Genomic DNA, 22,958 nt, shown 5'->3' with positions numbered 1-22,958 from the left:
CATACCGCAGATCGTTTGTCTCGGGGGAGTGCTCATCGGCGCTGTTTGTTGTGTCTTGTAAACATGCATATGTAAGCATTTGTGTTGCATTGTGACGTGCCGACTACTGAATATTCCTAACTGGATGAGATTGCCTGGGCATGTAATTTTAGTGTATGAAGACACCTGTCACAAGACGGGCACCGCGTGCCAATAGAAAAGAACAGACTGAACAGACTTTTAGCACTTCAATAACAACTTATCTAAGAGAGAGAGAGACGACACGCGACACGGAGTGGCGGAATTCCACCCTAGAGAGTAGTGGCCCCAAACCTTGGCGCCCATTTCTGTATTTCTTTATATTTGCATCAACAAAGTACAAGCCAGTACTCTAGACTCTGCACCTTCTCCAGGAAGCATGCCAGAGAATGAGCCCTAACCTCATATTTAAAGGCCCTTGGCCTGAAAAGCAGTTACAGTGAAAAGCTTCAAACTCAAAAGCAACTGGTCCAAGAAGCGCCAAAATTTGCTAGCGCGTTTTGCGGATATCCGTACAACTGCCACGTCAACATTGTCAGCGTAAAACGCGGAAATCCGTACAAGTCTACCACGTCAGCAATCAAAAGAAAATCCGGGATGTGTGTTTGTGGGTCCTGCTTTATTTTAATCCTTTATGTCTCGTGGACCCCATCGGATGGGGTCCATAAGTTGGTAGGACTTCTTCTGTTGTTGCGTGTTCTTCTTAGGGTTTAGGCCCCTCGGCCGTGATCTGAAGGTTAGCTCTGCTCTTTACTGACTTGACACTTTAGCAGTTTGTGACACACTAGCACGAGAAGCAGATGCCAGATACAACAAAATTGTGAGATTAATTAGAATTGAGCAAGCACACTATCACAATCCTTTATTGTCAACCTTGCATTAGCGAATGAGACTGCATTATTGATGGTTGTCAGAGTGAGCAGAGAGAGAGAGAGAGAGAGAGAGAGAGAGAGAGAGAGAGAGAGAGAGAGAGAGAGAGAGAGAGAGAGAGAGAGAGAGAGAGGGAATGTACACACAAGAGACAGATGGAAAAGGTTGGCAAGCTCCAATAACACCAGATGGCAAAGATGGCAAAAGCTACTGTGTACAAGATGGCAAGATATGAATAGGAGAGTGCATCCCCTCCCTCGTATATATAGGAGAATAGGGAGTAGGTAGGGCAGACCAGAAACCCAACGACCATGCACACAAAACCCATAAATGAGGAAAAAATGAAAAAGGACGAGAATAGGTCCGGTTGGGCAAAGTGCTAAGCAAAACCTTAAATGTGCCTGAAGATCCCTATCGAGCAGGTGTACGGGTGGCCAACCCACAACCAAGGGCACGTGATGTGTGTGAAGCTTGTAGGTAGGGTGCGAAGCATCTGGAGATGAAGAATCTAACACCCCTCCTCAACGACAGATGCGGAGTCGCTGAGGAAGAAGATGCAACACGCCTGGCAAATCTGGAGTGTGAAAAGAAGAAGCGCCAGCCAAACAAAAAACGACGAACCGTCCAACACCAATGTGATGATGACCAAAGCTAGGTCAAGCTAATCAAGTCGCACAAGGAAGCTGATGGAGAGGCTAACAGCAGAACAAGTCGCTGAAGAGGATATATATGAGGGAAAGATGGAAGACGAGCAGGAAGCTCATCGGTGGAGGTCAGCAGAAGAGAGAGAACCCCCCCTGAAGCAGAGCACTCTGACACAAAAGGATAGAAGGCCAAGGTAGTAAACCGGCAAACTCCAAGCCAAAAAAGTGATCTTGATCATAAGAGGGAAGGAGGAGGTGGATGAAACTAGAGGGTGAAGCTATCGGCCTGTGAAGGGCTAGAGATGGCGGTGGCAGACGTTTGTCGAGAAGCCGTCCCATCCTCAGGATCTGAATCCTTCTTGCGGTCTCATCGTTGTTTATAACATTTTGCTGCAAAATGACCTTTTTTTCCACAATAGGTACAAGTAATGTCAAGGCGAGGTGTACAACCAGGTCCAGAGTGTCCGGGAGCACTACCACCCCTACTGAATGTAGAAACCAATGCAGTAGAACCTGCAGAGGCGTCTGAGGTGACTCTGTCTTGAATGCGCGAAGCTATCTGTAACAGACTTGGACACTCCAAGTCAAGAGTCAATCGCGATAGCACCAAATAACCACTTCAAAACAATTCACAGATCACAATAGATTTGCACTGGCCCGACGGAGTTCCGTGCCTAGAGATATTGGCCCCAAAGACTAGCGCCCCTTTCGGTATTTCTTTATGTATTAAATAATGTCAAAGTACAAAGAGCGGTTAGGGTTTCAGTCTCAGACTCTGCGTCCAGATGCTCTATAGAGTGAGCCCTAAACTGTGTATATAAAGATTACAAGGGATGCCCAAAAGCAGAGCCCCAAAAGCTTTCAGTTCAAAAGCACATTCTCTCTCTCTCTCTCTCTCTCTCTCTCTCTCTCTCAATGAGAGCCAGTAAAAGCAAGTTCTCTTTTTCTCTCTCTTGCTCTCCAAGCGTAGCCAGAAAAAGCATCAACTTGCATGGCTAGGAAGAGGAAAAAGCAGGCCCGCCAATTCCGGAAATCCGTACGCTGGCCCACGTGGCAGATTTTAGGGTTTCAGCCAGCAATTAGGGTTAGGGTTTCCAGAAATTAGGGTTTGCTGAAAATAAGGGTGTTCTGGCAGATTTTAGGGTTCGCAGGAAGTTAGGGTTTCTGGCAGAAATTAGGGTTTCTGCTGCTGGTAGCCACGTCGTCACTTTGTGACATACCCCCCTCTTGAAAGCATTGTAATCGACCGCGATTACACTTGCAAAACCGACAAAAGCCATAAACTGTCTTAGCAGACACCGACTGTTAGTACCTACGTACTAGGAACACACATCTAGCACATGTACCAAATCGACAGTCACATCACAGGACATCACATGACATTCAACATTCATTCGGATCTTAGAGCATGATTTATCGGCAATGTAGCTAGCAATCACATCTAGGGCCAATCGGGACCTCATCGATGTCCGATTGACTAACCCCTATTGCAACCATGTCTATTCGAGATCAATCAGACCAAAATGCAGCAGTCATTTCGTCTATCAGTTCCCGCACTTAAGAGAAGTCAAGAACAAATCAGTATCATAATCAGGAATTCCATTTCATAAAGTCATCCAGCAGAATACTGTTAGCTCTCAGTATCCCTGAAGCTCAAAGAGACATCAGTGACTTTAGTATCAAAATCAAGGCATCTGTTGACAAAGGAGCGGAGTAACTCCCCTCTTGTGCATCCCACTGCACCAGATCTTCGGCCAAGTTGGATTTTCGGGTTCCGTTTGGAGTAGACTATGCTAAACCAAAGCATCGAGGTAAAGTTTCACAATCCGAGAAGTATCTGCTAGGTCCTCCTCCTCCATCCACTTCGCATCAAATGCAGGAAAGTTCTTGAACTTAACCAAGAACCACCTTCGGACTTTACCTTTCTTCGTATCCCTATGTGCCAAAATCTGTTAAGGAACAAGAGTCTCCTCGTTTTCTTCCACTTCGGGTTGCTCATCAGGCTCCCCATCATCAGGCACATCACCCTTAAAAGGTTTCAAGAGACCCACATGCAATGCATTGTGAATCCTCCAAGTATCTGGCAGTTTCAATCGGAAGGAGACATCATTTATCTTTTCAGTAATCTGGAAAGGTCCGTAGTATCGCATACCAAGCTTTGGAAAAAGCCTCTCCTTTCCCTTTTTCTTTCTTAGGCGTGCCTTCTCAAAACGTAAGAGCACCCAATCATCCTCCTTCAATTTCAAGTCGCGACGATGGCGATCCGCTGCCTTTTTCTGTCGTTCTTGAGACTTCTGCAAAGTCTCGCGAACCTTGGCAAAAGTCGTATCCAAGTCTCGCGTATATTCATCCGCTTCAAACATCTGATCTTTCGTGCTCAGGAAGGATGGAACCTTCGCAGCACTTTCAACAATCTCAAATGGCGTCTTCCCCGTCGAAGAGTGTATCTTGTTATTGTAGGCAAATTCCACCAAAGGTAAGTTCTTTTCCCATTGAGTCTTTTGATCCGAGATACAAGACTTCAATAAATCTAAAACCACTGAATTGCCAATCTCAGATTGCCCATCAGTCTGCAAGTGGAACGATGACGAGAACTGCAACCGCGTGCCAATGTTCTCCCAAATTGCCTTCCAAAACAAACTCATAAATCTGGGGTCTCTGTCAGAGACAATCGTCTCAGACGCGCCATGTAATCGGAAAATCATCATGATCATTCTGTGTTCTCGGGAGATCAAAAATGAAATCCATTGCAATACTTTCCCAGGGGTGGGCGGGTATGGGTAAAGGCTGTAACAATCCCTGTGCTTTATGCCTGTCAAACTTGACCTTCTGGCATACTGCGCACAAACTCTTCCACATCCTTTTTGAGTCTCGGCCAAAAGAAGTATCTCTCTACCCCTTTCATGGTGGTAGCAATGCCGCGGTGATCCGTAAAAAGGTGGACAGTGGCATTCAGTCATAACCTTTTCCCTCAACGGCTGTGTAACGCACAACATGTTTTTTCTCATCAAGTAGCCTTCCCGAAGGGAGTATCCTGCTACTGTCTCCCCATCCCGTATCCGTGTGAAAATATCTGTAAAATCTGTATCTGTGGCATACTGATCGACCATATCCTCGAAGCTCCTATGATGTATCGCGGAAATAGCCAGAACCAACGGCTTTCGAGACAAAGCATCTGCCACCACATTCTTCTGTCCCTGCACATGGACAATCTAGAAGTGAAATTGTGACAAGATGCTCGCCCACCGCATTTGCTTTTTCGAAAGCTGCTTCTGTGACAAGAAGTAGCGCAAACTCTGATGGTCTGTAAAGGCAGTAAAATCCGCTCCGAGCAGGTAATGCCGCCACTGAGTAAGAGCATGGATAACCGCCAAAAGCTCTTTCTTATAAATCTGTGTTGTCATCTCCGGCCCAAAGACCAATCGGCTCTCGTAAGCAATGACATGGCCTTCTTGCATGAAGACCGCACCCAGACTATGACCACAAGCATCACAATGTACTTCAAATGAATTCTGCAAGTTCGGCAAAGTCAAATCTGGTCCTGTAGTCAATTTCTTATTCAATGTCTGAAAGGCAGTCACCTCTATGGATCCCCACGAGAAAGGGACTCCTTTCTGTATCAAGATATGCAAAGGGGAAGCAACCTTTGCAAACTTTCGCATGAACCGCCTGTAGTACGAACACATTCTTCAAATCGGGCCAATCACGTATAGTCTCTATCTTGGCCGAATCCACTTGCACTCCTGCTGCTGAGACAAAGTGTCCCAAAAAGTCTCTGAAGTAGATGATCTCTGTGTTCAGCCTCATTCTTGGAGAAACAATGATATCATCAAAGAAAGTGCCAACAAATAGCCTGTACTCTCGAAAAATCCCGTCCATCATCCGGTTAAATGTCGCAGGAGCATTGGTTAAGCCAAAAGGCATCACCAAAAACTCAAATAATCCAAAAAAGTAGTCCGGAAGGCTGTCTTGTAGACGTCTCCCGTCGCGATTCGGATCTGATGATATCCACTCTTCAGATCAATCCTGCTAAAGCATGAGGATCCCTATAACCTGCGAGTATATCATCGATCCTAGGAATCGGAAATCTGTTCTTGATGGTGATTTTGTTGAGAGCTCTTTAATTGATGCACATTCTCCAAGATCCGTCTTTCTTCAAATCCAGCAACAGTGGAGAGCAGTACGGTGAAGTACTAGGCTGGACAAGACCCTTTTCCAAGAGGTCTTTCACTTGGTTAATAATCTTTTCAGTCTGTACTCGGCTCACACGGTAAGGTGGCCGGTTCGGTGACGTGCTTCTAGGTATCAGGTCAATGGTCTGATCTTCAGGCCCTCTAAAAAGCAATCGGCATGAGTGTGGAGAAAAATCTTGGCGTTCTTTTGATCAGGTCAAAACATATTCAACCTTTATCCATCGTTCAGTTCTCTCCCAAAAGAATGAGTAAAGAAACTGAAGTTCATCAAGTACAATTCTCTGAGCCCTTCATTTATCAAAGTCGTTTTCTCGGCCTGGTAGTCAACCACGGCGTAGTTCTTGTGGTTCCAAGGGATTCCGAGTAGAACGTCACTCGCGTGCCCTGAACACCCCTGTCATTGCAAACGAAGTTTGCCAATGCTCTGTGTAATGGCAACATCCCATCCGGGCATAGTAACAGGGGACGCCCTTTTTCGGGCTTCCCGTCCCCACTTTTCCGTCCCCACTTTTCCGTCCCGCTCTCTTTTTTACACTAAAAATCCATTTCAGCCCCGTCCCCCGTCCCCCGTTCCCCCGTCCCGGAATGCGTCCCTTGTGACTATGCATCCGGGTGCCAGTCGAACTACCTCCGCCTGTGGCTTCAGTCTGTCGGGCGTAATTCCAAATCAAGCCGCCAATTCCCAGTGAAAAGAAGTTGGCCTTGGCTCCTTCAAAAGAGCTTCCTGATCCTTCACTTTGCCCCAAAAGCGGCAAAGTTTGTACTTTCATTCATTAGATTCGGTGCAGGTCCCACGCCATGTGGTACCAGTTCTACTTTTCTATCTGTCTTTTCTGCCACGTTCCTCAGCTGCTCTCGAACTCTCAGGCCTGTCGTCGTCTTTATCATTCTGTTCTTTCTGTGACTTTTTAGGGCACTTCGCGGAGACATGTCCATGTTCCCCTCATCCAAAGCACTTCCCCTCTCTGATGAAGCGAGCTCTCTCCTCAGGAGTAAGCTTGGGTCGTGCATCCTTTTTCTCTGGATTGCCCTCTTTCTTTCTACTTTCATTCCCAGAAGTCTGTTCGGCTCGTTGTGTCATGGCCTCATCTGTGGGGTAGGTCAGACTGCCAGAGTGAATGACAAAGCCCCGCTTCGCATGACTCATCAACTCGTGAAGAGAAGCTGACTTCTGTTCCAAGCAGTGATCTCGGATCTCTGTAGGTAGACCCAAGGTAAATCGCTCAATCTGTTCTCTGAACGAGATCTTCTTGAATGAAGAGGCGGGTAGAAAAGATCTCCAGAATCTTTCAAATAAGCATTGATTGTATCTTTCTTGGTCATCCGAAGATGGTTCCAAGCAGCTCGTATATCTTGTTCATATTCTTGCGTCAACCAAGAAGAAATAAAAAGCTTCTTAAATTTCGGCTATTTAACTGGCGCAGTCTTGTTTAAAAGAAGCATGGACCACCAGGTACGAGCATTCCCCTTAAAGTAAGAGGTAGCTCTCCGAATCTTGGAGTGCTCTGAATAGTGTCCTCCCGTGAAAGCGATGTCAAACTGTTGTATAAGAGACAGAGCCTTCGAAGCATCTGAGTATCCTGAAAAAGTATCAAACTTGATCGAGTGGCCACCTTCCTTAAACTCTCGGACTTTCTTGCTTTTATCTTCGAGAAAGTCATACTGGTTGGCTTTGTAAAAATTTTTCTTGTTCGCATAAAAGTTTCCGTCATCGGAATCTGAGCTGTCTGTAGACGAGTCGTCAGTAGAACTGTCAGGCTCTAGGCGAGATTTAGCCTTCTTTGCCTTTTTCTTGCCCTTTTCGAAGCTTTGTTTCTTGCTTCGCTTTTTACCTTTTCTGTCTTCTTCGCTCGAATCTGAAGAGCTAGAAGAACTATTAGAAGAAGAAGAAGAAGAAGAAGAAGAAGAAGAAGAAGAAGAACTGGGTACTTCTTCAAATCGAACACGCTTCTTCTGTTTCTTTGCCTTGTCGAATGTCGACTGACGACCCAAATATCCTGGGAAGTCAGTGCCTTTCTTTTGCTTTTTGCCGTGCTTTTTGGCTTTCTTTTGTGCGTCAAAAAGCTGAGCAATCCGCGCATCAACCACCTCTTGTAATTCCTTCTCTGAATACTGTTTGTGATCAGAAGGTTTCTTGAGAGCGTTTTTCAGTGGTGGTATAGTGGTTTTCTGCCACTGTGCATGCACTTCTTGAAAAGAAGTCTCGCTCATATATTTTGCCAATTTCGGATCCTTCGCAAAACTGAGCATCATCTTTGTTGCATCGCCGATCAATTGACGACGCTTCATCTCTCTTTGCTCCGCCTGAGTAGGCCGAGGCGGGCCATACTCTCTACCGGAATCTTCGTTGTGATCCTGCCCGCATCTCCAGATGCAGAGGGAGTCGATTGATCCTTGCGTGAAGCCATAGGTGCCGTGGAAAAAAGATTGGGGATCGGATTTCCCATAGAAGAGAAATCGGCCGTGCTCTGATACCACTGTAATAGACTTGGACACTCCAAGTCAAGAGTCAATCGCGACAGCACCAAATAACCACTTCAAAACAATTCACAGACCACAATAGATTTGCACTGGCCCGACGGAGTTCTGTGCCTAGAGATATTGGCCCCAAAGACTGGCGCCCCTTTCGGTATTTCTTTATGTATTAAATCAATGTCAAAGTACAAAGAGCGGTTAGGGTTTCACTCTCAGACTCTGCGTCGAGATGCTTTGCAGAGTGAGCCCTAAACCGTGTATATAAAGATTATAAGGGATGCCCAAAAGCAGAGCCCCAAAAGCTTTCAGTTCAAAAGCACATTCTCTCTCTCTCTCTCTCTCTCTCTCTCTCTCTCTCAATGAGAGCCAGTAAAAGCAAGTTCTCTTTTTCTCTCTCTTGCTCTCCAAGCGTAGCCAGAAAAAGCATCAACTTGCGTCGCTAGGAAGAGGAAAAAAGCAGGCCCGCCAATTCCGGAAATCCGTACGCTGGTCCACGTGGGAGATTTTAGGGCTTCAGCCAATTAGGGTTTCAGCCAGCACTTAGGGTTAGGGTTTCCAGAAATTAGGGTTTACTGAAAATTAGGGTGTTCTGGCAGATTTTAGGGTTTGCAGGAAATTAGGGTTTCTGGCAGAAATTAGGGTTTCTGCTGCCGGTAGCCACGTCATCACTTTGTGACACTATCTGCTGCACAGTGGGTAAGAGCTCCTCCCAAGTGATAGGAGTAGGGCATGTGGAGGTAGTAAGTGACTGGAACAAGGAATCATAAGAGTTGGGAAGCTTGAGCAGCAACCGAGTTGCCATGCCCTCGGAAGAGATCTGGTGTTCACAAGCTGCTAGCTCATCATGGAGCAGGAGCATGTGGGATATGAAGTCCTGGACAATCGAAAATGACGAGATCTGTAAGTCCAAAGTCTTTTCCAGAGCGAGGATCCTTCCAGGTGTCTTCGCCTCGTACATGTTGCAAAGGAAACCCCATATCTCATGTGCAGTGGGGTGAGAGCGTAAAGACGTCAACCCGCTATCCGCACAGTTGATGAGTAAGAAAGAGTAAACTCTGCGATGGTTCAGATTCCACTGATTAACCATAGCCTGTGTAACTACAGTACCTGATCCGCCAGAAGCAGTACCATGAGAAGAAGTAGATGAGGGGCCAGCACGTGTAATTATAGAAGAAGTGGCAGTTGATGATGACGACGTAGGAGCACTAGATGCAGGAGCAAGGCCGAGACACACGGCATTGGTAGGATCGGTAAGCCAGTCCCAAAGGTCAAACTGCATAAGCATCACCATGATCTTCATTCTCCAGACGACAAAGTTGGAGCCGTCAAGCTTTTCACTGGGCGGAAAGATGGGCATGGCTGGGAGTGTTGCCATAGATACAGACAAAAAATCAGCAGAGAAGTCTCGTGTGTAAAATCAGAAGCAAAGGTGAGGATAGGATCGGAAAACCACGCCGGATAGAACGCCAGAAGACTGCGAAGTAGAGGTACGTGACGGGAGAGGCAAGGGAAACCCGAAGGGATGCCGATGAAGCGAAGTCGAGGTGCTGTCCAAACCTGAAATTACAGCAAAAGGGAGCTCGAAACACCACAAGAACGCACGGGTTTGAGCCAAAACGCCAGGTGATGAACACCGGATGTCGAGGTTGATAGTGAGGGTTGTAAATGCACCAAAACAGGCTGAAAATCTGCAGGTAGTGATCGGAAAATCGCGGCAATAGTCACAACTCTTCAGCTTCCGAGCGGGAAGACCAAGGGGCAAGGAGCGGGGCTCTAGTTGTCCAAGATTTGCAAGTAGAGAAGGCTGATGCAGAGGGTAAAAAACTTTGGTCCAATGGTGTCTTGACTGCCACAAAAAAGGCTGGTAATGCTGGCTGCTGACCTGCCCAAAAACGCTAGGGTATAGGGCTGAAAAACGCAGATCAGCGGGCTGGTGTCCTGCAAAAAACGCTAGATCCACAGCTTGGCTGAAAAACGCTGATGCAAGGGAGTCCCTCCTGCAAAAAACTGCTAGGCCAAGGATGGGGAAAAACGCAAGGCAGAGGAGAGGGCAGGTGGTGGAGAGGGAGGGAGGGCGAGAGTAAAGGTCGCAGAAGATGATGCAGATCCACAAAACGCTAGGGCTGAAGCAAAAAATGCTGGTCCCAAAAAAAATGCTGATGGAGATGAAGCACTTCTTCGCGATGAAAATCTCCGCAGAGTCCTCCCAGGTGTAGGTGATGGCTGATCTAGGCCTAGAGCTCTAATACCATTTCAGAGTGAGCAGCGGAGAGAGAGAGAGAGAGAGAGAGAGAGAGAGAGAGAGAGAGAGAGAGAGAGAGAGAGAGAGAGAGACGATGGCGATGGACACACAAGAGATAGATGGAAAAGGCTGGCAAGCCCTAATAACTCTAGATGGCAAAAACTGCTATGTACAAGATGGCAAGATATGAATGGGAGAGTGCATCCCCCCCCCTCCTCTATATATAGGAGAATAGGGAATAGGTAGGGCAGACTAGAAACCCAACGACCATGCACAAAAAACCCATAAATGAGGAAAAAATGGAAAAGGACTAGAATAGCCGGGCAAAGTGCTGAGAAAAACCCTAAATGTGCCTGAAGATCCCTGTCCAGCAGGTGTACGGGTGGCCAACCCACAACCAAGGGCCAGTGCACGTGATGTGTGTGAAGCTTGTAGGTAGGGTGCAAAGCATCTGGAGATGAAGAATCTAACAATGGTTCCTATTTCAAAATGAGTGCGGAATTGTATGAAGAGAGTGATCTCTCAATGTAGATAGGCAGGCCTATGAGAAGAGATGGGAGATTCGTTATAGAGAATTATAGAGCAACCCTCTCAGGGGGGCCCCACCCCATTACGGGAGTGGTATTTGCTTTTCATTGCATAAATGGAATGTTCAACAGGTGCTATATCTCAATGCACACGATAACTTGACTATAAGTCCTAGGGAGGTTACTGCCCCAGTTACTTTTCAACATAAAGCACCTCCGGGGTTCATCTGATCCACCAATCGGAATTGATTCGATGTGGGCTGCATATGGGGAAATATCTGGAGGTCATTTGCACACCCAATGTGAGAAGATTCAAGGGCTAATTTTTGGCTGCGAAAACGTAGACCTGTTTCACCTGTTCATTATGAGCACAATCCTGTCAAACCCTTGGCTTTGACTACTCCACTGGAGTCCTCCAGCTCTCCTCTAGCTTGCAACCCACAGGTTATTGGATGGACCGGGGAAACATCACCTCATTCTGGTTCGACCTTGTGGGATCGACCATAACAATGCATAGCTCCCCACCATTCATTATCCAGGGGTCCTCATCGACATGCAGGCTTATGCTTCATGTCAATGGCAACCTTCGCATGCATGCTTGGAATGCAGTCTCTGCAGAATGGAAAATCTTATGGACGGCGTTTACTGATGTGTGTGATCGCATTCACGGACTTTGGGGAGAATATGGCATTTGTCTCTATAATCTGCAACCCACATGTGTATGGATATAATGTCAAGGATTTAACCCTCCTTTCTAGCGGATGCGAACGACTTTACGAAATCAATCCTGATTGCAGCACGCCCATCAAGTGTGCAGTGATTGAGAATGTGGACTTCCCTACGGGTGACATCATGGATCTCACAAATCTGTCGGTAAAGGAATGCAAAGATCAGTGCTTACAAGTTTGTTGATGCATGGCAGCTGTGTATTGGGAATTGGATGAGTATGGGCGCTGCTGGCTGGAGGAAGAGGAGCGAAATGGGAAGTATGTGGGGTCTCAAAAACACAAAAGTCTTTCTCAAAATGTTCAATCATGACCCCTGTTTTCAGCCCTACAGCAGACACAACAACTAATTGGAGCTCCCAATCGCTCTTTCAAACGCCTGTCCTCCTTAACAACACCGCAACTGTAACATGCATCAGGAAACGGTATAAAGCATTTCCAGTTATAACCTTAATGGTGCTCGTCGGGGCCCAAGCTTTACGCTTTGCTGCTGCGTGTATGGCCCTCTTGAAAGCTAGAAAGAAACTAAAATATATGAGGATTCATGTAGATCTAGAGTCTGTTTCAAGATCTCCAATGGTATTCTCATACCAGGAGGTGCAAGCTGCAATTACCCACAAGCTTGGAGCAGGAGGTTTCAGACCTGTGTACAAAGGGAGGCTGCTGGAGTCTCCAGCTCTCCTCTAGCTTGCAACCCACAGTTTATTGGAAGGACTGGGGAACACCACCTCATTCTGGTTCGACCTTGTGGGATCGACCATAACAATGTCCCCATCATTCATTATCCAGGGGTCCTTATCGACATACCTTGATGTCGATGGCAACCTTCGCATGCAAGTTTGGGATGTGTCTGTGCAGATTGGAAAATCTTATAGATGGCATTTACTGATGTGTGTGAGAATTTGGGGAGAGTACGGTGTTTGTAACTTTGTCTGTATAATCCGCAACCCACATGTGTATGCCAGCAAGGATATAATATCAAGGATGCAACCCTCCTTTACAGCGGACGCGAACGAGTTTACGAAATCAACCCTGATTGCAGCATGCACATCAAGTATGCAGTGATTGAGAATGTGGACTTTCCTTCAGGTGACTTTAGGGATCTCACAAATCTGTCGATAAAGGAATGCAAAGGCCAGTGCTTACAAGTTTGTTCATGCATGGCAGCCGTGTATTGGGAATTGGATGAGCACCGGTGCTGCTGGCCGAAGAAAGAGGTGCGAAATGGGAAGTATGTGGGGTCTCAAAAACACAAAGTGTTTCTCAAAATGTCCAACCATGACCCCTCTTTTCAGCCCTCCAGAGGACATAGCAACTAATTGGAGCTCCCAATCGCTCTTTCAACCGCTTGTCCTCAACTGTAACATCCATCAGGAAAGGGTATAAAGCATTTCCAGTTATAACCTTAATGGTGCTCGTCGGGGCCCAAGCTTTATGCTTTGCTGCTGCGTATATGGCCCTCTTGAAAGCTAGAAAGAAACTAAAATATATGAGGATTCATAAAGATCTAGAGTCTGTTTCAAGATCTCCATTGGCATTCTCATACCAAGAGGTGCAAGTTGCGGCCGAAAACTTTACCCACAAGCTTGGAGCAGGGGGTTTCGGAATTGTGTACGAAGGGAAGCTGTAACAAACTGCTGACGTGTCAAAACCTAAAGAATGAAACCCTAATTCTGGAAACCCTAACCCTAAAATCTGCAAACCCTAATTCTGGAAACCCTAACCCTAAAACTGCAGAAACCCTAACCCTAACCCTAAGGACAGCGTGGCAGATTTCTGAAAATTGCGCTGGCGTGATGACGTAGCGGCTGTACGGATTTCCGTGATTTACGCTGGCAGCTCTTTGCTTTTGGACCATAAGCTTTTAAGTTTGAAGGCTTTTTACTGTAAACTGTTTTTTAGGCCAAGGGCCTTTAAATATGAGGTTAAGGCTCATTCTCTGGCATGCTTCCTGGAGAAGGTGCAAAGTCTCGAGTACCGGCTTGTACTGTGTTGATGCAATATAAAGAAATACCGAAAGGGGCGCCAAGGGTTGGGGCCAATACTCTCAGGGGTGGAATTCTGCCACTCAGTGTCGCGTGTCGTCTCTCTCTATTTCATTTCAGTTGCTATTTAAGTGCTAAAAGTCTGTTTAGTCTGCTCTTTTATATTGGCACGTGGTGCCCGCCTTGTGACAGTGGTATCAGAGCATCAGGCGTGTGCTTTTCTGAAAGCATACCGGTCCTACCAAAGAGCAGACATTTGAGGTATCTTCGCCCTCGAACCTGGACTTATTAGCCACTCCCACCCTTACTTCATCCCGTCTTCACCGCAGTGTCTTACAGGACATAAGCCAATTAAGAACCCAATACTTGGAATTCATGGATTCAACAGAATATTTGCAGTTCCTGCTCAACGAACTCCAGGACATTCTTTCGCGGCATCCTCAGCAGAATCTTCCGATGCTGCAATGTTTTCAACAATTTTTGAACTACATGTTACTCTCTCTGATGCCCCAGGTGATACCTCCTCCTCCGGCACCAGAAAGTACGAGAGCTTCCAACCAGCAACCTTCTCAACCATCGGTTCCAGTCGGGGGAGTCTTCAGGAATATGGTGTAGCCATTTGACCCACTTTGCCACGGCCATTGCCCCCACCTCCACCACCACCGCCACCAGGGTACAATGGTTGGAGCCCATATGGATACCCTTATTATCCATACCCGGGATCTGCGCCAAACCAACCCAAAGATTTCAAAGATGGTGGCACAACAATCAAATTTTTCACTTTTTTCGGGGTGAAAGATCGCAAGAAAGCATTGCAGTTCCTACAGCAATTCGACAACATCTATGCTTTAGGGAACTATACAGAAGAATCCAAGATTTCTCGAGCAGCGGGATTTCTTAAAGATAATGCTATGCAATGGTGGAGTTCAATCGCGACACAACCGCATGCTCCAAGGACCTGGCAAGCTTTCAAGACAGTTTTTGCACGTAGTTACATGACTTCTATGTTTGAAGTGCGGATTTTGGCAGAATGGGGCAACTTGAAAATGCTTGCCACTGAAACCATGGACGAATATAACCAAAGGTTTCTCGATGTGTACCATCCGGTGTCCTTCTTTAGATCTGTTCCCTTGGAGGCCCAATGTGAGCGATACACCATTGGACTACCATGACCATTGCAGGAATATTGTCTATCCAAGCAAGTCTCTACCATGCAAGAACTTATGGACCATGCAGCGGTCGGCTACAAACTGATGAAGGGAAAGCTAGAGTTTACCACAGAAGAATCTCCGGCCACTAATCACAACTCTCGGCAACAACGAACAAATTCTCGAGAGTCTCGTGAAAGTCAACCACAAAGGCCTCGTTTGACACCTCAACAACGAGACACCTTACTACAAGAAGGCCGATGTTTTGGATGTTTTCAAATAGGATATAACTATTTTGGTTGTCCCCAATGCACTGACAGACCTGCGGAGCCGACTCCCGTGTTGACGGTCGACAAAAACCCAAGACCATCTCCAGCCAAACGAGCTAAACCGGCCATTGGATTAGTACCTGACATCTATGGCATACGCCTTGAAAGTACAAATGAATTGTGTCGAGCATATGTCAAAGTCAACGGTTTGAAAGCCCTAATTTTCTTTGACCCAGGATACACAGAACTTTATCCATCCACAATTCTTGAAGCAGATGGACTTTGATTATGATGCAGAGGGTGGAGAAATTGAAGCTGAGCTAGCCACAGGGCAAACTCAGAAAGTAGTACCGCTCATTGGTTCTCTTCCAGTGACTATTCAAGATTATCATGGAAAAGCTGATTTCCACATCATGAAGTTGGGCAATTGTGACGTTCTATTAGGCATGCCTTGGCATGACAAGAATGATGCGACTCTCCAAGTCCGGAACCGAACCATCACTGTGATGCAGAAGGGCAAGCTAGTCGTCCTCAAAGTTCGGTTGTCCGAACAAAACCTTGAATGAACTCTCTAGTTGTTCTATAGTTAGATACTTTTGAACTTTGTTTGAGAAAGTAGTGTTTGAAGCTTTGTTTGAAATTTGTCTGAAATGGATGGTATCTATTTTGAACCTGTCTTGGTGCCGATTTGAATTGTTTAACTCTGGTTTAATACTGGTTTCAATGATTGGTGATTTTACTCCCAGGTGGAGTAGTGAGAAAAGATGTTTGAGAATGCTTGTTCATACTCATGGACCGAACCCTTGTGGTTATTTGCCGGGGAGAGTATTGAATGATTGAGAATTGTTGTTTTTACTCATGGCCCGGACCCTTGTGGTTATTTGCGGGGGGAGTAGTAATGATTAAAAATTGTTGTTTTTACTCATGGCCCGGACCTGCATGGTTATTTACGGGGGCAGTATTAAGAAGTCTGAGCAGTGGTTACTCTCAGCACCTCCAAACGACGCAGGCTGTGGTATGGGGAGCGTTTGGTTGTAAAAGGCCTCTATATCTCATGGCCCGGACCTTGTTAGGTTATGCGGGAGGAGTGATGAGGGAGTCGTTGAACAGCTCATGGCTTGGACCTGGATGGTTATTTGCGGGGGGAGTGTTCATCGGCGGCTTTATGTTTCTATGTCTTGTAACATGCATATGTGAGCATTTGTGTTGCATTGATGCTCCAACCATTGAATATTCCTAATTGGATGAGATTGCCTGGGTATGCAATTTTAGTGCATGAAGAAACCCGTGGAAGATCAGTACGGTCTGGGTGTGATGGCTAATTTTACTACGCCAGAATATCAAGATTTCCGATTTGGAGAAAGGAGAAGCTAACTCCTTGATCAAAAGAGCTGAAAGGAGAAGCTAACTCCTTGATCAAAAGAGCAGAAAGGAAAAGCTAACTCCTTAATTGTCCCTCGGAATGACCCTGGGAAATTTTTGAGCTAACTTCAGTTGTTTTGCAGATATGCTGTAATCGGGGACGATTACTCTCTTTCAAGATGGGGAGATGTAACAAACTGCTGACGTGTCAAAGCCTAAAGAATGAAACCCTAATTTTGGAAACCCTAACCCTAAAATCTGCAAACCCTAATTCTGAAAACCCTAACCCTAACCCTAAGGAAAGCGTGGCAGATTTCCAAAAATTGCGCTGGCGTGATGACGTGGCAGGCTGTACGGATTTCTGTGATTTACGTTGGCAGCTTTTTGGCTTTGCTTTTGGACCAGAAGCTTTTAAGTTTGAAGGCTTTTTACTGTAAACTGCTTTTTAGGCCAAGGGCCTTTAAATATGAGGCTAGGGCTCATTCTGTGGCATGCTTCCTGGAGAAGGTGCAGAGTCTCGAGTACCGGCTTGTACTGTGTTGATACAATATAAAGAAACACCGAAAGGGGCGCCAAGGGTTGGGGCCAATACTCTCTGGGGTGGAATTCCGCCACTCCGTGTCGTGTGTTGTCTCTCTCTATTTCAGTTCAGTTGCTATTTAAGTGCTAAAAGTCTGTTCAATCTGCTCTTTTATATTGGCACGTGGTGCCCGCCTTGTGACAGAAGCTGCCGGATGGTACAATGGTTGCGATTAAGCAATTAGAAGGTGTTTCAAAGCAAGGAAAGCAATTCCGCGCAGAAATTGTGACGCTCGGTCACATTCATCACATCAACTTGCTACGTCTGGTTGGCTTCTGCTCTGAGGGAACCCACAGATTCTTGGTGTATGAGCTTATGGAAAATGGGACCCTTGATTAGATACTCTTTCAGCCTGGCAGGAACAGCGCCCAAATCGATGCTCTTGATTGGGGCACAAGGTTTGAAATATGTTTTGGGCCTTGCACGGGGAATACATTACTTGCATGAAGAATGCTTAAATTGTATTCTGCATTGTGACATAATGTCTCAAACCGATGACGTGTGTAACAAACTACTGATATGTTGACCTACTGAAGAACGGAGCTACCGACCGAGGGGCCTAAACCCTAAGAAGAACAAGTAACAAAAGAAGTGTCACAAAGTGATGACGTGGTTGTCCAAGAGCAGAAACCCTAACTGCTGAAACCCTAATTCTGAAAACCCTAACCCTAAAATTTGCAAACCCTAATTCTGGAAACCTTAACCCTAAAACCTGCAAACCCTAATTTTGGAAACCCTAACCCTAAAACTGTAGAAACCCTAACCCTAACCCTAAGGGCAGCAGGGAGATTTCCGAAAATTGCGCTGGCCGATGACATGGCAGGCTGTACGGATTTCCGTGATTTACGCTGGCAACTTTTTGGCTTTGCTTTTGGACCAGAAGCTTTTGAGTTTTAAAGGCTTTTTACTGTAATTGCTTTTCAGGCCAAGGGCCTTTCAATATGAGGCTAGGGCTCATTCTCTGGCATGCTTCCAGGAGAAGGTGTAGAGTCTGGAGTGCCGACTTGTACTGTGTTGATGCAATATAAAGAAATACCGAAAGGGGCGCCAAGGTTTGGGCCCAATACTCTCTGGGGTGGAATTCCGCCACTCCGTGTCGTGTGTCGTCTCTCTCTCTCTCTCTCTCTCAATTCAGTTGTTATTGAAGTGTTATAAGTCTGTTGAGTCTGTTCTTTTCTATTGGCACGTGGTGCCCGGCTTGTGACAATGTGGCAGTCCCAATTGATGATGTGGACAGCTATATGGACGCCCGAAAAACGCGCTGACATGCTGATGTGGACAGCCATACGGATTTCCGCGAAATGTGTTGACAGGTGCCGACGTGGCACAACGCATGGATTTTCACGTTTTCTGTTGGCAGCTCTTGGGCCAATAGCTTTCGAGTTTGAAGCTTTTCATGTAGTGCTTTTGTGAGAGGCCATGGGCCTTATTGAGAGGGCCTCTTGGACTCAGTTTGCTGACGAGCAACTCAGTAGAGAGGATCCTCAAGCATTAATACAAAAAAAAAAAAACCGAAAGGGGCGCCAGATTTTGGGGCCAATACCTCTGGGCACAGACCTACGCTGGGCTATGTCGACTCAATTGAATTGTGACTAAGTTTGTGAAGTGTTTTTAAGTGATGCTCTCGTGTGTCGTGCTAGATTCTCGACTTGGGGTGTCCAAGTTTGTTACAATGCTATCAGAACTCAATCGATTTTTCCTTTCATCGGGAAAAGCCGATCTCTTTTATTGCGACACACATGGATTCAGGTGACGAATTTCACAAGAATCAGACAGCCCACCCGACAACTCTGAAAGCACGGAAAATTCTAATGGACGACCAGACAAAGAGTATGGGTCACCGCGGCCTACGGAGTATGAACGAATGGAGATGCAACGTCAACAGTAGGTTGATGCTTGTGCTAAGGTATTCGAAAGATCCCCAATACGCGAAATTTTTGACCCGACACCCTATTGATGAGATGGATTCCCGATGGCGTATGGTGTCATGGGACGGGCACCACGTGCCAACGGGAAAGAACAGACTGAATAGACTTTTAGCACTTCAATAACAACTGAACTGAAAGAGATAGACAACACAAGACGGGGAGTGGCGGAAATTCCACCCCAGAGAGTACTCGCCCCAAACCTTGGCGCCCCTTTCGATCTTTCTTTATATTACTTGAACTCAGTACAATGCCGGTACTCCACCCTCTGCACCTTTGTACTGAAGTGTGTCAGAGAATGAGCCCTCTGCACATATTTAAAGGCCCTGGGCCTTGAAAAGCAGTTACATGAAAAGCATACAAACTCAAAAGCATTAGACTCAAAAGCGTAGCACCCAAAAGCTGCCAGCGCATTTTGCGGAAATCCGTACAGCTGCCATGTTAGCAGAGTCATCGCAAATTGTGGAATTCTATACAGTTGCCATGTCAGCACAGTCATCGCAAATTGCGGAATTTCGTATTGTTTGCCACGTCATTAATTTCTATGCTATCTGTGTGTGTGTGTGTGGGTCCAACTTTATTTATTCTTTGTGTCACTTTGGCCCCATCGGACGGGGTCCCATAAGCTGGTGGGAACTTCTTTTGCTCCTAGGGTTTAGGCTTCTCGGCCGGGATCTGCAGTTGGCTCCGTTCTTGGGTGGCCTGCCACGTCAGCAGTTTGTGACATCCCCTCTTCTTGAAAGAAAGTAATTGTCCGCGATTACAGCATATCTGCAAAACAACCCGAGGGACATTCGGAGGGACAATCAGTTTTCTCATTCCAAATCGGAACTCTTGATTTTGTGGGTCGTTGGCTTCCTAGAAGAATCTCATCCAATAAGGAGTCTCATTCCATATTGGAGCTCTTGATATTTTGGGTTGTTGGTTTTCCAGAAGTATCTCATCCAATAAGGAATATTTAGTGGTTGGCACATCACAATGCAACACAAATGCTCACATATGCATGTTACAAGACATAGAAACATAAAGCCGCCGATAAACACTCCCTGCAAATAACCATGTTGGTCCGGGCCATGAGCTGTTCAACAACTCCCTTATCACTCCTCCCGCAAATAACCTAAGAAGATCCGGGCCATGAGATATAGAGGCCTTTTACAACCAAACCCTAGGCCGCAACTTGCGTTGTTTGGAGGTGCTGAGAGTAACCACTGCTCATAATACTCCCCCCGTAAATAGCCACAAGGGTCCGGGCCATAGTAAAATACAACACTTTTCAAACATTCAATACTCCCCCCGCAAATAACCACAAGGGTCTGGGCCATGAGCATGAACAAGCATTCTTAAGCATCATTTCTCAATACTCTACCTAGGAGTAAAATCACCAATCATTGAAAACGGTATTAAAACCAAAGTTAGACAATTCAAATCGGCACCAAGACAGGTTTAAAATAGATACCATCCATTTCAAACAAATTTTCAAACAATACTTTCTCAAACAGAGCTCAAAAGTATCTAACTATAAAACAACTAGAGAGTTCATTCAGGGTTTTGTTCGGACAACTGAACTTTGAGGACGACTGGCTTGTCCTTCTGCATCATGGTGATGGTTCGGTTCCGAACCTGGAGAGCCCCATCATTCTTGTCATGCCAAGGCATGCCCAAGAGAACGTCGCGATTGCCCAACTTCATTATGTGGAAATCGGCTTTTCCTTGATATCCTTGGATGGTCACTGGAAGAGCACCAATGACAGGTACCACTTTCTGGGTTTGACCGGTGACTAACTGGGCTTCAATTTCACCACCCTGTGGATCATAATCAAAGCCCATCTGCTTTAGGAATTCGGGATGGATGAAGTTTTCGGTAGCTCTTGGGTCAAGAAAATTAGAGATTTCAAGCCGTTGACTTTGCCATATGCTCGACACAATTCATTTGTACTCTCAAGGTGTATGCCATAGATGTCAGGAACTAATCCAATGGCCGGTTTAGCTCGTTTGGCTGGAGATGGTCCTGGGTTTCTGTCGACCGTCGGCTCCGTTGGTCTGTCAGTGTGTTGGGGACAACCAAAATAGTTATGTCCTGTCTGAAAGCATCTAAAACATCGGCCTTCTTGTAGTAAGGTGTCTTGTTGTTGAGGTGTCAAATGAGGCCTTTGCAGTTGACTTTCACGAGAATCTCGAGAAGCTGTTTTATGATGCCAAGAGTCGTGGTTAGTGGCCGGAGGTTCTTTTGTGGTAAACTCTAGCTTTCCCTTCATCAGTTTGTAGCTGACCGCAGCATGGCCCATAAGCTCTTGCATGGTGGAGACTTGCTTGGAGAGAATATTCGTGCAATGGTGATGGTAGTCCAATGGTGTATCGCTCGCATTGGGCCTCCAAGGGAACGAACCTAAAGAAGGATACCGGAAGGTATACGCCGAGAAACCTTTGGTTATAGTCGTCCATGGTCTCTGTGGCAAGCATTTTGAAATTGCCCTATTCTGCCAAGATCCGGACTTCAAACAAAGAAGTCATATAACTGTATGTAAATACTGTCTTGAAATCTTGCCAAGTCCTTGGAGCATGCGGTTGTGTCGCAATTGAACTTCACCACTGCATAGCATTATCTTTAAGAAATCCCGTTGCTCGAGAAATCTTGGATTCTTCTGTATAGTTTCCCAAAGCATAGATGTTGTCAAATTGTTGTAGGAACTGCAATGCTTTCTTCCAATCTTTCACCTTGAAAAAAGTAAAAACTTTGACTGTTGCGCCGCAATCCTTGAAATCTTTTGGTTGGTTAGGTGGGTATCCCGGGTATGGATAATAAGGGTATCCATATGGGCTCCAACCATTGTAGCCTGGGGGCAACGATTGTGACCAAAGGCAGTTGCACTAGATTAGGGTCAGATGGCTGCACCATATTCCTGAAGACTCCCCCGATCGGAATCGGAACAGACAACTGGGAAGGTTTCCGGTTGGAAGCTTTGGTACTTTCTGGTGCTGGAGGAGGTGGTATCACCTGGGGCATCTGAGGGGGTAACATGTAATTCAAAAATTGTTGAAAACTTTGCAACATCGGAAGATTTTGCTGAGGATGTCGCGAAAGAATGTCGCGAAGCTCGTCGAGGAGAAACTGCAAGTATTGTGCTGAATCCATGAACGCCATGTCTTGGGTTCTTTATGGCTTATGCCCTTTAAGACAGAGCGGTGAAGATGGGAGCGCGCCCGATGCGCGAGGAAGTAAGGGTGGAAGTAGCACGAAGATTCTTTAAATTATATTCCAATAGACTTGGGAAGCGCCGGTTTGCTCTGTCTGCTCTTTGGTGGGACCGATATGCTTTGAGAAAAGCACACGCTTGAAGCTCTGATACCACTGTCATGGGACGGGCACCACGTGCCAACGGAAAAGAACAGACTGAACAGACTTTTAGCACTTCAATAACAACTGAACTGAAAGAGATAGACAACACAAGACGGGGAGTGGCGGCAATTCCACCCCAGAGAGTATTGGCCCCAAACCTTGGCGCCTCTTTCGGTATTTCTTTATATTACTTGAACTCAGTACTATGTCTGTACTCCACCCTCTGCACCTTTGTACTGAAGTGTGTCAGAGAATGAGCCCTCTGCACATATTTAAAGGCCCTGGGCCTTGAAAAGCAGTTACATGAAAAGCATACAAACTCAAATGCATCAGACTTAAAAGCGTAGCACCCAAAAGCTGCCAGCGCGTTTTGCGGAAATCCGTACAGCTGCCATGTTAGCAGAGTCGATGCAAATTGTGGAATTCTGTATAGGTTCCACGTCAGCACAGTCATCGCAATTGCGGAATTTCGTGTTGTTTGCCACGTCATCAATTTCTATGCTATCTGTGTGTGTGTGTGTGTGTGTGTGGGTCCAACTTTATTTATTTTTTGTGTCACTTGGGCCCATTGGACGGGGTCGCATAAGTTGGTGGGAACTTCTTCTGCTACTTCTAGGGTTTAGGCTTCTTGGCTGGGATCTGCAGGTTGGCTCCGTTC

The 22,958-nt window shown here is 46.1% G+C and overlaps 1 protein-coding gene and 1 pseudogene across 1 annotated transcript in view; both read left to right on the top strand.

Annotated features, from left to right (window-relative positions):
- LOC147433883 (uncharacterized) overlaps positions 1-22,958 on the top strand; it is a 58,952-nt gene that overhangs the window by 3,989 nt on the left and 32,005 nt on the right. The window lies entirely within an intron of this gene.
- On the top strand, positions 11,223-17,564 carry LOC147433885 (G-type lectin S-receptor-like serine/threonine-protein kinase At1g34300; annotated as a pseudogene).

Source organism: Adiantum capillus-veneris, chromosome 19, assembly GCF_014529385.1.
Source record: "Adiantum capillus-veneris isolate H3 chromosome 19, ASM1452938v2, whole genome shotgun sequence".
NCBI lineage: Eukaryota > Viridiplantae > Streptophyta > Polypodiopsida > Polypodiales > Pteridaceae > Adiantum > Adiantum capillus-veneris.
Note: the sequence above shows the minus strand (reverse complement) of the source record. Positions and strands in the feature narration are given on the sequence as shown.